Here is a 6685-nt window from a genome sequence, read left to right as displayed (position 1 = left end):
GTCCTTGAAGACATTCATGAGGGACTTTGTGGTGCCCACGTCGGCTTCAGGATGCTGGTGAAGAAAGCTTTGCTTCTTGGGTACTTTTGGCCCACCATGAAGGTGGACGCCCAGGTCATGGTGCTCTGTTGTCCTTCTTGTCAACACCATGCCCCTGAGCACCACCAACCGACTAATCTTATGATCCCCATCACCTCGCCATGGCCCTTCGAACAATGGGGGACCGACATAATCGGTCCATTCCCCAGGGTCCCAGGCAACTATGCCTACGTGGTGGTGGCGGTGGATTACTTCACTAAATGGGTCGAGGCTGAGCCCCTGAGAAGCATCACTGGATTGGCTGTCCAAAAATTTTTCTGGAAAAACGTGGTCTGCCGCTTCGGATTACCTCGAGTTGTGATCTCGGATAATGGAAAGCAGTTTGCTGATAACCCTTTCAAGGCATGGTGCGAGAACTTGGGGATCAAGCAACATTTCACCTCGGTAGGGCACCCTCAGGCGAATGGACAAGCCGAAAACTTCAACCGAACTCTCCTCCATGGCCTCAAGACCAGGCTCCACCGGGCTGGATCATCGTGGATGGAAGAGCTCCCCAGCGTACTGTGGTCCTACCGGACTACGCCGAGATCAGCGACCCAAGAAACGCCGTTTTCCCTAACTTATGGGTCCGAGGCCGTCGTTCCAGCTGAATTCATTACACCTAGCCCGCGAATGGCTGCGTATGCTGCCGAAGTCAATGAAGAGGAGCGGCGTGTTGACCTCGACCTCGCCGAAGGGAAGCGTGATATGGCCGCGGCCAAAGTTGCGACATACAAAAATATCCTAGCTGGCTATTACAATGCTCGGGTCAAACACTTAAGATTTAGTCCGGGAGATCTTGTGCTCCGGAAAAATTCTGTCAGCCGAGCTGAGCCCCAGGGAAAACTCAACCCCAAGTGGGAGGGACCCTACCGTGTTATTGAGTCCAGCCAAAATGGATATTGTAAACTAGCTTACCGAGATGGTTCGCGGGTGCCCCGAACCTGGCATGCTGAGAACCTTAAGTTGTATTACCCGTGAGGGGTACGTGTTTTTATATCTCACCTCTTTAAATTATTTCTCACTTATTCTCATTCTGTCTTAAGTGAAAAATAAGGGGACAAAGCAGTAGCCAAAGAAGAAGACAAAACTCAATCAAAAAGAAGACAAAATGCAAGTCAAAAAACCAGTTATATTGAGATACGAAAAGCAAAAAGCCGAGGCCACATGTGATCTCGGCTCAGAGTTACAAGCGAATGGCCAAGGTTATCTATGACCTCGGCTTACCTATTACAAAAATCAGCCTATTATCTACGCGCCCCCTGCTTCGGCTTCCTGGTTATCTCCGGTGGCCTCACCTCCGCCATCACCTCCGCCATCACTGCCGATGTCGTCACCTTGGAGTTCAGCCCCGTCCAGATCAAATTCAGATAGCCATTTGTTGAACTCCTCCTTTACCTCGGCCAGATCCCTTCCAGTCCGGATGCCTTCGGCCATACGATCGAATAGTTCCTTGGCATCCTCGTTGAAATGTTCCTTATCATGAAGGGACTCCAGCTGATCCGGAGTGAGGAAGGGAGCCGCATCGTGAACTGCCGAAGTGTATCCGAACATGAAGCTCGGCAAGGTGAGCTCGCCGAGATCCTTGAGGAAACCCTCTGATTTCCGGAAGGCTTCCAGCGCCGAGGTCCCCGCTTCTTCGATGGCCGCCTTGGTTGACTCTTCTTCCTGAGCCCTTCTATCTTTCTCTTCGGCAAGGGCAGTCATCAAAGAGTTCTTGGTAGCCTCGGCCTGTTCTCGCGCTGCTTCGGCCTTGTCGCGCTCCTGCTCGGTCGCCTTCAGTTTTTCTTCAAGCTCGGCAACCTTCTTCTCGAGCTCGGCAGAAGGTTGATAGTTTTCAACCAACCTTGTATAGCGTTGGGTCAGTTCGGCGAGGAAAGCAGTGGTGGATGCCCATGAGACGGAAGCACTCTGCATCAGTTCGCCTGGGGAAAGCTTCCTGGCGTAGGTATTATCTCGGGGCAGAACTGAGTGGACCAGAAGCTCCTGAGCGACCAAGGGGTCCTTGCAGCGGTCATTCACGTTGAGCTCCCACTCCGGACACCATTGCGCGCCGGAGTGCCTTTTATCCTCCCCGGCCTCTTGTGAGGGGACGTTGTGAAGATTAAAGAGAGAGGACCCCGTCACGGGGACTACGGGAAATGCCGTTGTTCCTCTGCCCCGAGGTGGAGTGGCAATTGTTATCCCCCTGATCGGCACCCCAACGGGTATAGCCGAAGTACGACCCACCCCGGCCGGAATCGATGAAGTGCGGGAGCCCTCCCCGGTGATTATCACGGGAGACCCCCGGCTTGCCGTCACCGTAGTGGTGTGTGCCGAGGTGGTCTTCTTCTTCGGCCGAGTGGATGGTTCGGCCTGGTCTTTACGCTTGGACGGCCTCTTGCTGACCCCGGAAGGCCCCGCGGTGATCAGATCGGAAACCTTCTTCACTGCGAAGCATAGAGGGAGAGTTAGTTAGAATCAAAGAAAAAAATAGACGAAGTAAGGAGTAAGGAAGTACAATGCTTTTCAAGCCTATTAGAATAGAATGGCGGACGATCCGGGCTGATAAGAGCTCGGCTGATGCCGCCGTCGACAAGAACTGACTCCGGAAAATCCCAACAATTGATCCAGAGGCCCGACCCCGTCAGCTTTCTGAAGTTATCCTCCTCCAGTTTACCCGGAGAGGTCTCTTTGACCGGAGTAGGCGGCCTCCACCAGAACCCCCTGGGGAAGTCACCAGCCGGGACAAAAATGAAGTTCCTCTTCCATTCTTTGATGGAGGAAGGTGCATCTACCACCAACTTCGGGACTTTGTTCCCGAAGTAGTACCACCCCTTCTCAGTCCCACTATTCTTGAGCGAGTAGCAGCGACGGAAGAGGTTGACTGTGGGAGTTATTTCTTGATGTCGGCACAACATCTGGAAGCCGACCAGGACCCGGATTGCGTTGGGGACGAGCTGAGTGATTCTCACCCCCCAATATCTCAGGCAGTCCCGGAGGAACCTTGTGGTTGGAATCCTTAGCCCTGCCTCCAACTGATCGATATATATGGCCACTCTACCTCGTGGAGGGAGCTCGGCTGACTGGTTCGTCTGAGGAGTATAAATAGTGTAGTCCCTCCTCCAGTGATACTGACGAACCACCTCGATGATCATTGCTTCAGTCATTACGCTGCCGAATTGAGGAACAATGCCGTAGTCAATTGCTTCCAGGTTCGGAGGAGTAGTAGGCTCTTGCACTCCCTCGTCCCTTGGAACTTCGTCGCCGAGGTCGTCGTTGTAGAGGACCTCCCCCTCGACCTCGGTTCCCTCGCTTTCTCCCTGGGGTGTCCCGGCCTGATGAGACGCTTCGGCCCCCCTTCCCCGGCCTCAGAAACCGTTCTCTCTTCGGAGGGTTCAGGCCTTTCTGCTTCGGCGAAGTCGGGCCTCACTGTCTCTCTATGAGTACGGGCAGTTCTAGCCATTGCTAGAGGGAGAAATGAAGAAGAAGAAGAAGTGAACTTACTCAGGATGTGGTTTGAAAGTGTGCCGAAGTGAAAAGACGAAGAAATAGAGCTCTGTGGTGATTCTTGATTTCTGGTGAAGAGTAAATTGGTAAAAAGGGACCCCTATTTATAGGCTAACAGGGAGGAGATGAAAGGGCAAAACCTTTGGGATCCGTAAGGACGCAACCTCTCTCCTCATTTAATGAGGACTGTTCATCTGACCGTTGATTTCACGTCCATCCACGGAGTCATCATTATAGCTGACAGCCGTCCTTTCACCCCTCATTCAGTCTCATCCGCACGGTAATGACGTGTCCCAACACTCCGTGTCTTACACCCTTATCAGCCCCGGGAAGTAGCCACTTCGGGGTACCGCGACCTCGCCCTTCCCGAGGCTTGGGGGGCTTAGTGAGGAGGGTATTTCCAGTTCGGCAGAGCTGGGGTCCCGCCCTATGTCTCTTAGGCTCCGACCACCTCGGCCGTTCGCCATCGCGTTAGGACTTCGGCTTAATTACAGCCTCGGCTAAGGTTTTCCTTTACTTAGCCGAAGTCAATTATGGTGACCAGACAACCGGAGTTGTGAAACATGACCTCTGACACCTCTGATACCTCTGACATTTCTGGCAAAGCTGCTCTGACACGCGCCGACTGACACAGCTGTCCCGGCGCACCTTTCTGCAGAGTCCATTGAGTCACTTTGATACGCTGACTCTGCCAGATCTCTAGGGACCTGTGCAAGCAGTCCCTCTCTCCTGTCCATCCTCTATAAATACTCAAGACTTCTACTGAGAGGGGGACGGCCAAATTTCGGGTAAAGGCATACTAGTCTTCTCTATACTCATTACTACTTCATTCCCGAACTGACTTAGGGTCCGTTTGGATTCTTGTTTTTGGGACTGTTTTTGAAAAACTGTTTTTCACATTCCAAATGCTACAGTAAATGTGTATTTCAAAAACAATTTCAAAAACACATATCCAAACAATATATCAAAAACAACTCCAAATACATATTTAATATGTTTATTTCAATTAAATATAGGATATATATATTATATTAATTTAAATATATTTATTCCAATTATGTATAATATTATATATTATATCAATTGAAATAAATATTATATTTTATATAAATACATTTATTTATATATATATAAATTTATAAATATATTTATGCAATTTTGTTTTATAATAGATATTAATATATATAATATGTATATTTCAATTATGTATATTATATATAAATTATATTAATATTAATTAATATTATATATATTATATATTTGTAATATTATATATTTATATATTTATTTATACATTTTATAAATATTTTATTTTATATAAAATATATTTGTATACATTTATAATATATTTATATAAATATTATATATTATATAAATTATATATAATATAAATATGTAACTATACATTTATATAAATATTGTATATTATATATTATATATTTAATATATACATAATATATATTTTATATATTATACATTTATACATAATATATATATGTATATTTATAAAATACATTATATTATGTATTATATATAATATAATACATTTATACATTTATAATAATATACATAATATTAATTATACATTTATACATAATATTAATACATTTATATTAATTATATTCATACATTTATACATAATATTAATAAATATTTATAATATATTAATTTATACATTTATATAATATTCATTTATAATTTATACACATTTATAATAATATACATTTATACATTTATTAATATATTTAAATTATCTATTATATATAATATAATACATTTATATATTTTTATATAAATATATAAATATATTCATTTATAAATATTTATAAATGTATTATAAATGTATAAATGTATAAAAATATAAAAATATATAAATTATAAGTTATAAATTATACATTTATATGATATTTATTATAATTTATAATTTATAATAATATACAGTTATACATTTATAAATATATTTATATTATGTATTATATATAATATAATACATTTATATATTTATTTAAATATATAAATATATTTATTTATAAATATATTATAAATGCATAAATGTATATAAATATAAATATATAAAAATTTTAAATTTTAAATTATAATAAACATTTATATAATATTCATTTATAATTTATACATTTATAAATATATTTATATTATGTATTATATATAATATAATGCATTTATATATTTTTATATAAATATATTTATTTATAAGTATTTATAAATGTATTATAAATGCATAAATGTATATAAATATAAAAATAAAAAATTATAAAAATACTCAAAAATATGTTTTAAAAATACCTCTAAAAATAATCCAAAAAAATCTACAGTAAAAGTTTTTCATATAGTTTTTGAAAAACAACCCCAAAAACAACTAATCCAAACGGACTTGTATTTGAAAAACGAAATGCTACAGTGCTGTTTTTGAAAAACAACCCCAAAAACAGCTAATCCAAACGGACCCTTAAGTTTCGGAGTTACACCGGGGACTATAGTCCCTCTTACAATTTGAGCAGGTGACCTCGTCTGAGTCAACCACCTAGGATCAGAGGTCTTCTCCAGCTCGGGTGATCCACTCCAGCAGGACAAAAATGACTTCTTCAGATAGCAAATTTACATATCCAGTTCACCTAATTCTCTCGCTCATTGATAGTTATTTCTATTTTGTATCTAAACATTTTCCTGAGTTCAACAATTCTTGAGACACTAGAAAAATCTTCCTCGAGTACTCTGAATATTCTCTGATGACTATCAAATGTAAAACTCGTTCCTGTCTCTGGGCTGCAATGACTTTGCTCCACGCTTAGACCCTCAGTTTCACAACTTGCCACGGACTGATAGCAGGATTCAACTGGTACAGCTCCAAGAACGTAGAGTAACTTGGATGCCAAGCGTTGATGATTGCCAAGAATTCTGGTATTTAGTTCCTTTAGAACTAGTGGTTTTCCGATTGATCATTCCCCAATGATGAGTGCTCACACATAGACACACGTAATAAAGCAAACATACTTGATGTGCATCAAGCCTGGAGGAATTAATTAATATATTTATCCTTATTTCTATCCAAAAAAAAAAAAAAAAATCAAGCCTAAAAGAACAAAAGAAAGGAGATATC

The sequence above is a fragment of the Coffea arabica genome, chromosome 7e, assembly GCF_036785885.1.
Source record: "Coffea arabica cultivar ET-39 chromosome 7e, Coffea Arabica ET-39 HiFi, whole genome shotgun sequence".
NCBI lineage: Eukaryota > Viridiplantae > Streptophyta > Magnoliopsida > Gentianales > Rubiaceae > Coffea > Coffea arabica.
Note: the sequence above shows the minus strand (reverse complement) of the source record.